This window comes from Salvelinus alpinus, chromosome 14, assembly GCF_045679555.1.
Source record: "Salvelinus alpinus chromosome 14, SLU_Salpinus.1, whole genome shotgun sequence".
Taxonomy (NCBI): domain Eukaryota; kingdom Metazoa; phylum Chordata; class Actinopteri; order Salmoniformes; family Salmonidae; genus Salvelinus; species Salvelinus alpinus.
The window spans coordinates 34,323,771-34,333,724 of NC_092099.1; positions in this window are offsets into that span (position 1 = coordinate 34,323,771).

The following is a 9,954-nucleotide window of genomic DNA, read 5'->3' on the forward strand; positions in this document are numbered from 1 at the left end:
CTATATTAAAACATGAATCGGTCATGATGGAGATAAACTATTTAATTACACACATTTGGAACAAAGCTATAAATGACAATTCATACAGTAATAACGTGGAGCTTTTTAAATATGAGGTTGGAAAATATGGAAGTATTCTTGCCAAGACGAGGAGAGCTGAAGAAGAAAGTGTAATTACAAAGATCACCTCTCTTGTTCAAAAGCCTGTTGAAAGTCTCACAGAGGAGGACAAATCTGTTCTGTTTGAGCTACAAGTTGGATGATATGTATAAACTGAAAGCAAAGGGAGCCTTTGTCAGATCTAGGAAGAAGTGGCTAGAGGGTGAACAAAATTCATCTTATTTTTTCACGTTAGAAAAATACCACTCTAAAAATAATACAATTCAACAATTAAATATTAACGGTCTCATCACAGATGATCCCAAATTAATCTCTAACTTTAGTTGCAACTTCTACAGGAATTTACAGTTGAAGTCGGAAGTTTACATACACTTAGGTTTGAGTCATTAAAACTTGTTTTTCAACCATTCCAGAGAAATTTCTTGTTAACAAACTATAGTTTTGGCAAGTCAGTTAGGACATCTACTTTGTGCATGACACAAGTAATCTTTCCAAGAATTGTTTACAGACAGATTATTTCACTTATAATTCACCGTATGACAATTCCAGTGGGTCCGAAGTTTACATACACTAAGTTGACTGTCCCTTTAAACGGCTTGGAAAATTCCAGAAAATGATGTCAAGGCTTTAGAAGCAGCAAAGGACCTTGTGAAGATGTTGTAGGAAACAGGTACAAAAGTATATCGACATAACCTGAAAGGCCGCTCAGCAAGGAAGAAGCCACTGCTCCAAAACCGCCATAAAAAAAGCCACACTCTGGTTTGCAACTGCACACGGGGACAAAGATCGTACTTTTTTGGAGAAATGTCCTCTGGTCTGATGAAACAAAAATAGAACTGTTTGGCCATAATGACCATCATTATGTTTGGAGGAAAAAGGGGGAGGCTTGCAAGCCGAAGAACACCATCCCAACCGTGAAGCCAAGGGGTGGCAGCATCATGTTGTGGTGGTGCTTTGCTGCAGGAGGGACTGGTGGCAGTTCACAAAATAGATAACATCATGAGGCAGGAAAATTATGTGGATATATTGAAGCAACATCTCAAGACATCAGTCAGGAAGTTAAAGCTTGGTCACAAATGGGTCTTCCAAATGGACAATGACCTCAAGCATACTTCCAAAGTTGTGGAAAATGGCTTAAGGACAACAAAGTCAAGGTTTTGGAGTGGCCATCACAAAGCCATGACCTCAATCCTATAGAACATTTGTGGGCAGAACTGAAAAAGCGTGTGCAAGCAAGGAGGCCTACAAACCTGACTCAGTTACACCAGCTCTGTCAGGAGGAATGGGCCAAAATTCACCCAACTTATTGTGGGAAGCTTGTGGAAGGCTACCCTAAATGTTTGAACCAAGTTAAACAATTTAAAGGCAATGCTACCAAATACTAATTGAGTGCATGTAAACTTCTGACCCACTGGGAATGTGACGAAAGAAATGAAAGCTGAAATAAATAATTATCTCTACTATTATTCTGACATTTCACATTCTTAAAATAAAGTGGTGATCCTAACTGACCTAAGACAGGGAATTTCTTCTTGGATTAAATGTCAGGAATTGTGAAAAACTGAGTTTAAATGTATTTGGCTAAGGTGTATGTAAACTTCCGACTTCAACTGTATATAGTTCTAAGTATTGTGAGGTTTGCTCAACTTTTTTTTTTTTTTTACTCTGGGGGATGTGAAATCAATTGGGGAGGCTGAGAGGGAACATTGTGATGACCATATTATAGTTGAAGAGATCATTTATTCTATTGAACACCTTCAAAATAATACGTCTCCTGGGACTGATGGTATATCTGCTGAGTTTTAGAACAGTTCAATTAAATTCAAGCATGGCACTTCTCCTAGATTTGATTTGAAAAGAGGAATTAGGCAGGTTGCCCAATTACACCTCACCTCTTCCTGCTTGCAACCCAATTTCTTACAAGTTCTGGTAAATCCAGCTATATAAAAGGGATCTCTATTGCTGACAGAGATATTGTCATAAGTCAGCTTGCAGATGACACAACGATCTTTTTGAAAGATGCTGACCAGATTCCTAGAGCAATTGATGTGATAAATATATTTTCCAAAGCATCTGGTCTTTGCCTAAACTTTAATAAGTGTGAATTGTTTGCTGTTAAAGACTGTGTGATACCCTCTATATGCAATATTCCAGTCAAGGAAAAAGTAATATACCTTGGGATTACCATATCTAAGGATCAACAGGAAAGATGCTCATTAAATGTAATACCTATTATTGAAAAAAACAAAAAATTTGAACCATTGGTTGCAGAGGGATTTATCCTTGAAAGGTTGAGTATTGCTTTCTAAAGCTGAAGGTATGCAGCCCAGTCCCTATATCTTGACAACAAAATAGGTAAAGTGGTTGACCAGGTGCTTTTCAACTTCATCTGGAAAAATTGTACACATTATATTAGGAAATCTGTCTTTATGAACTCATATGAATATGGTGGTCTCAATTATTTAGATTTTCCTACTTTGAATAATACTTTTAAGATAAATTGGGCTAAACGTTTCTTAAAGAATCCAACTTCAATTTGGAATTTCATCCCGTTTTGGTGGCCTCAATTTTATGTTACTATGTAACTATAACATTGATAAGATTCCTGCAAAATGATCTGCTTTTCATAGACAAGTATTCTTAGTGTGGTTGTTAATCAAAATTTTTCCCTGCATAGGTATTTCATTTGGAACAATAAGGACGTTTTGTATTGAATCAAGTCTTTATTTTTTAAGAACTGGTTCAATAATCATATCCTGCTGGTGAGTTAACTTTTTAATGCAGAAGGATTGTCACTCAATTATGAGGAATTTTTATCTCGTTACAATATCCCTGTAACACCTAGAGAGTTGGCCATAGTCTTTGATGCTATTCCATCTGGAACTCTCATGTTATTTAGAGGTGTAGCCAGACATCACCTTCTTGACCTATCCTCACTTAATCCAGTTGACTCTCCAATAGGGAAAATATGTTTCTCCTTGCTCCCTCAGAACAACAGATCTATACGTGCTTTATTTCAAAGGGATATTGTATCCATTCCTTATGTCACAAGTTACTGGAATACATTGGTCACTAATATCTTTTGGATAAAGTCTGGTTATTACCACACAAACACTTGCTTGTTAACAAGGTCAAAGAGGTCTCTTTCAGAGTGATCCATAAGTATTACCCTGCGAATCATTACCTGAAGAAACTTAAAAAAGACATTAACATTGACTGTACGTTTTGTGTTGAGCATCCAGAAACAGTTTCACATTTATTTTGGCATTGTTTACATGTAAAACAATTATGGAGAGATATTCACAGTTTTATAATTGTTAATATTCTTGATGACTTTTGTTTGTTATGGGAGAATGTGCTGCTCGGTTTCTTAACCATAATAAAGATAAAGAAGAAATATTTTACCTCATAAATCTAATTGTGCTAATGGCAAAATGTCATATTCATAAAGGTAAATGCACTAATAAAATACCACTCTTCTGTGTTTTCTAGAAGGAATTTGAGCAGTACATTAAGACCATTCAACATTCTTCTAATAAGAAAGCTGTTAAAACAAATCAATATGTGTGTTTCTTTTAAGGTCTTTGTATAATCTGTAATGTGTTGTACCCCCTAGCATATATTATCATTCTCTGTTTGTATACTTCTTGTATGTATACAGATTATTCTACATTATATAAAAAAAAGTGAGGGATCCAACATTAAGTAGCCCTATTTTGAGATGTGAGATATCACAATTTCTTTCAATAATGACAGAAATGTAGGTCTTTATTGCGGTGAGATTATTAAGGCGAACACCCCCATGTTTAGTTTTGCCCAACCTAGATCAAGGCACAGACACGGTCTCATTGAGGATAGCTGAGCTGACTACACTGACTGTGCTAATGGCAGACTCCACTAAGCTGGCAGGCTGGCTAACACCTGGCTGTACCCTATCTCACTGTGGAGCTAGAGGAGTTAGAGCCCTGTCTATGTTCATAGATAAAATGAGAGCACCCCTCCAGATTAGGATGGAGTCCGTCACTCCTCAACAGGCCAGGTTTGGTCCTGTTTGTGGGTGATTCCCAGAAAGAGGGCCAATTATCTACAAATTAAATTTTTTGGGAGGGGCAGAAAACAGTTTTCAGCCAGCGATTGAGTTGTGAGACTGCTGTAGAGTGCATCACTCCCCCTAACTGGTAGGGGGCCAGAGACAATTACTGGCGATGCCGACACATCTTTCTAGCTGATTTACACACTGAAGCTATGTTGCGCTTGGTGACCTCTGACTGTTTCATCCTAACATCGTTGGTGCTGACGGGGAATACAATTTCCCTATACTCTCTACATTCGCCAGTTTTAGCTTTAGCCAGCACCATCTTCAGATTAGCCTTTACGTCAGTAGCCCTGCCCCCTGGTAAACAGTGTATGATCGTTGGCAAGCTTATAACTCATGCTTTTGTTGTAGTTCAGTTAATGTATGTTTTTATAGCCTAATTGTTTCTGAGTTAGTGAGCTAGTCTGGATGCAGACCGTTACTTTAACTTTATATTGAAATGAAAGGAGTGTCTCAATTGTTCATCCAATTTTAAAGTGGAACTGACCGCATTTGAACTACTTTGGAGATATGAAACAAACATAACTACTTTGCAGATATGAAACAGACAATCATATCAGTAAAAAATTATCAAATCCCAGTTTATGCTACAAAACCAACTTTATAAGAGGTTTTAATAAGAGGTTATATTTGACTCAACATTCCATGACGTACACAGAGGCATTGTTGGCAGAATAGATGGATGCAGTTCAATATATGATTCATATAATTCACCAATACATTTCTTGGTAGTCCAAAAAATATTATCAGGTTGTAAATCACAGCTGGCCTGGTACATTGTTTGCAGCCTCCATTCGGGATGCATTGTTTGTTTCCATGACAAAATTCTTGGGACAAAACGGATGAATTTATTGTAACTAAGGCTGGGAATGTCAAAACATTCAAAACCATCCTCAGAGTGAGGTGTTCTCTCATTTGTGTCTAGAAGTAGCTAGCTAGCCAACTTTAGCCAGTTAGCTTGGTTGCAGACAAGCCGCAGAGGACAAGTAGGCTACAATTCCTCCTCGTTTATCAGTGTAATTTTGATGGCCAGCTAACTGAAACAGTTTGAGTGTCAAGGTGTGCGCTACTGGTGGAGAAGTCAGGTGCAGGAGAGCAGAGAGTTGTGAACAGGCGCACACTTTATTTAGGCAGAGGCAATAAAACAGACAGACACCACTGCGTCAAAACCTCCAGGCAAAGGTAAAAGTGCAAGGTGCGAAACAGTCACAAAAATGAGCAAATGTTTTACAATAAACATCCTTCGTGAAATTACCACGGAATAACGGGAAAAAACCCAGCCTGGCGGGTACACACGAAACACGTAACAAAACCAATTTCACACAAAGACATGGGGGGAACAGAGGAATAAATACATGCAGTGTGATTAGGGAATGTAAACCAGGTGTGCAGGGAACAAGACAAAACAAATGGAACAATGAAAAAATGAGCGGCGATGGCTAGAAAGCTGGTGACGTCGAACGCCGCCCAAAAAAGGAGAGGAGCCGACTTCTGCGGAAGTCGTGACATTGAAAAGGTTATCTCATGTTCCTTCGTTAGATTTTAGCTAATCTCGCTCTGGCTAGCATTCGTTGTTGATCTTGTGTCACGCCTGCTCCCGCTCTTCCCCCCTGGAGCTTGAGGGCGCCAGGCTGCCCTGCATTACACACTCCTGCCACCATCATTATACACACCTACCTTCCCTCGTCACGCGCATCAGCGATTCATTGGACTCACCTGGACTGTATCACCTGTTTTATTACCTCCCCTATATCTGTCTGTTCCCCAGCTCCGTTCCCCGCTTCTGCATTGATTGTCGTCTGTCTTTGTGTTACCAGTGTGCTGACGCTGTTCCTGTCATGTTCCACGTCTGTTCCAATTAAATGTTGACTCCCCGTACCTGCTTTTCTCCTCCAGTGTCGGTCCTTACATCTTGTTGTTGATGCTATTAACTGAGGGAGAGAGAGCCTACCTTTTCATGGTTGTTTAATCAATAGGACTGTAAAGTCCCAAATTGTCAAATGTATTAAAATGATCTAAAGTCACACTGTTGCAACTGCCTGTAAACACACAGTCCAATTCAAAGTGAATGATGGCAGGCTTTTTTTGCATGAAGGCCTACTGTAGCTCTGATTGGCTATGGTGCACCTGTCTGCGTAGACTCCGGTCCTGGATGAGACAGATGTTTTTATTAGGTTTTATTTCCTGCAGTGTCTATTAATTGTCCAATTGCATTTCCCACTCTATATTGCTATAGAATTTAAAAAAAATGCCTTAGTACACGTTATTCCCAAACATTCTAAGTATGAATGAGAATAGGAAAATGACCAAATTGTTTTTAAAAGTATCATATTCTTCCTGGGGTTTGTATATGAACAGATTTTTTAATAAGATTTCATGTTGCTAAAATGCTGTCAGTTCCACTTTAAACTATCCATTTTGACTTTCTACTTCAATTGTGTTAATGTGGTCTAACACCATACACAAACCGGCCGCGCGCCATCATGCTCAAATTGATTTTGTCCCCCCACACCAAACGCGATCACGACACTCAGGTTGAAATATCAAAACAAACTCTGAACCAATTATATTAATTTGGGGACAGGTCGAAAAGCATTAAACATTTATGGCAATTTAGCTAGCTAGCTTGCAGTTACTAGCTAATTTGTACTATTTAGCTAGCTTGCTGCTGCTAGCTAATTTGTCCTGGGAAATAGATGTCGAGTTGTTTTTTACCTGAAATGCACAAGGTCCTCTACTCCGACAATTAATCCACACATAAAACGGTCGACTGAATTGTTTCTAGTCATCTCTCCTCCTCCCAGGATTTTTCTTCTTTGGACTTTATATGGCGATTGGCATCTAACTTTCATAGTTACTTCGACGACCGACCGAACTCAGTTCATATTTCAATCACCCACGTGGGTATAACCAATGAGGAGATGGCACGTGGGTATCTGCTTCTATAAACCAATGAGGAGATGGGAGAGGCAGGACTTGCACCGCATTCAGGGTCACAAATAGAACTAACTTATATTTTAGCACTTGGCAACGCAGATGCTCGTTGGCGTGCTCGAGCAGTGTGGGTGCCATAATTGAATAACATCTATGTTTGCATTTTTTTTGCGACGCGAGCGGTGTGGTCAGCATGTAAGGCACTGCATCTCAGTGCTAGAGGCTTCACCACAGACCCTGGTTCGATTCCAGGCTGTATCACAACTGGCAGTGATTGGGAGTCCCATAGGGCGGTGCACAATTGGTCCAGCGTTGTTCGGGTTAGGGTTTGGCCGGGGTAGGCCGTCATTGTAAATAAGAATTTGTTCTTAACTGATTTGCCTAGTTAAAAATAAAAATGTATGTTATGTCTTTGTCCCCCATTGCAAGAATACTAGAGGGTGCATGGTCCTGAGAGTGCTTCTCCCACCACCAATAAACCGAATGCAGGTAGCTACATATTGAAATGAAAGTTGTTTCTCAAATGTTCATCCACGTTTATCCATTTTGTCTGTCCCCTAAAAGCTTGCAATGTCTTTGTCCACCAGGTACTAAAAACAACATGATCCTGAGAGGGTTTCTCCCACCACCAGTGTAATGAGTTGGAAAGAAGACTGCCCACCCAAGCATTGATGAGGCCTGAAAGTCATAATGTAGCGTAAGTATACATGTGGAATATTGAATACTATTTCATATGTAATACTGTAAACCAGAGGTGGGAAGTAAATAAATACAAATACTCTCGTTACTATAATTGAGTAACTTTTCCAAGTACTTTCTTTCAAAGTCAGTCATTTTACATCTACTGGGGTAAAATGTAATTGAAAAACAGTACTTCTACTTGAGTAGGCTATTTCAGTACTCTTCCCACCCCTGCTGTAAACTGCACACAAAGTGGCTGGACTTAAAGTCCTGCACACAGCAATAGACTATATATGAGTATAGTTTGTTCTGAGTATTCGCACAATTTGTGTGCTTGTGAGCGCGGGCTTGTGCAAGAGTGTGATGAGTGTCTTGATTATTGTTCAACATTTTATAGTCATATTCTCTAATCCCCAGGCTGGAACCAATATGGCTGAATATCTCTACCAGGTGACCAAAAGAACAAGAGACCCGAAACCTTAGTTCTGACTCTCTGGAACAAATGTATCTACTCCCTGGCATTCACCATCATGAATGGGCAGGCTCTGGAGCAAAAGACATTATGTTGTTGTTTTACACAAATTCCTATTGAAAATTGATACCTGGTAGGGGTTGTGGGTGTAGAGGGTAAAGTGATTCCTTTTATTCAGCCCATTTCCTCAGCTGTAATTGGTAGGGCTGCTGTGATTCTCAAATTATGGATTGTGTTTGTAAAGTTTCTGTTTATTTGTGTATTGCTTATTTGTTTCTTTTGCGTTACTTCATTTTGTAGCTGAAATTAATATATGAAAATAAACATTTGATTTTTTATCTACAATTGGTTATAATTGGCCATATGTAATTTTAAGAATTTCATCAACTGTGTAGTAACATTGATTGATATTGTTTGACATATTTGTAACGTTAGAAAATGAACGGATTCTGTAATAGAGAGAAGGTAGAAAAAAATAACCCAAACATAAAGTAAGAAATAACGTTAACTGCTGGGTCAAAAATACATGAATAACAATAACCCAGCAAAAAAGTTAAAAGCAAGCTGGGTCAAAATCAGTGAAGGAAGGGGAGGACCATCCTCCTCAGTGAATTTCATAAAAATAAAAATAGTGAAACATTAAAAAAAGTTTATGTGTTTAGATAAAACTGCTAAATATATTCACGTCACCAAATAATTGATTAAAATACACTGCTTTGCAATGATGGTCTACAGTAGCCTCAACAGCGCTCTGTAGGGTAGCACCCTGGTGTAGCCGGGGGACAGCTCTAGTGTCTGTCCTCTGGGTACATTGACTTCAATACAAAACCTAGGAAGCACATGGTTCTCACACCCTTCCATAGACTTACAAAGTAATTATGACAATTTCCGGAGGACGTCCTCCAACCTATCGGAGCTCTTGCAGTATGAACTGACATGTTTTCCACCCAATCAAAGGATCAGAAAATGAAGCTAGTACTGAAAGCATAAGCTATAGCCAGCTAGCACTGCAGTGCATAAAATAGGTTGAGTAGTTGACTCAAAGAGAGCAAAAGACAATAGTTGAATAGTTTTGAACAAATTAATTTCTTCAAAAATGAAGGAGAGAGATATTTTATTTTTGTTTTTCACTTTCACCTAGCCTACTTAACTAGCAAATGCAGCTTGCTAGTTTAGACTACTCAAACACCTGGCTCAAACAGAGAGGGATGCAATGTAAGCTAGCTGGCTATGGCTATCCAACACTGGAACTCTTCCAAGTCAAGGTAAGCTTTTGGTTTATTCATTTATTGCCACTGGGACCCGCCGGTGTAACTGCTAAACTTCTTGCTACTGACTGTACACTGTACTGCGTGATTGTAGTGGATTTACTAACATGTTAGTTCTAGTACCTCTGTTGACTATGATGTTAATATGGTGACAACATAGGCTGTGTGTAGCGGTTATGATATGAAGGTTTGGCCTGTAAAGTTTTTTTTGCCTGGTCACAGAAATCTGATGTGTTGTGCACAAGTGAAGGGAAAAGGTGAGAGGAGAGCGCGTAGATGCGAAAAGGAATACAACGATCAAAGGGATCATGCTTTTTTTATGTGGCTGTTACGAAAGTGAACTGTGTTTGCATGTGATCAGGGGTGTATTTATTCTGCCAATT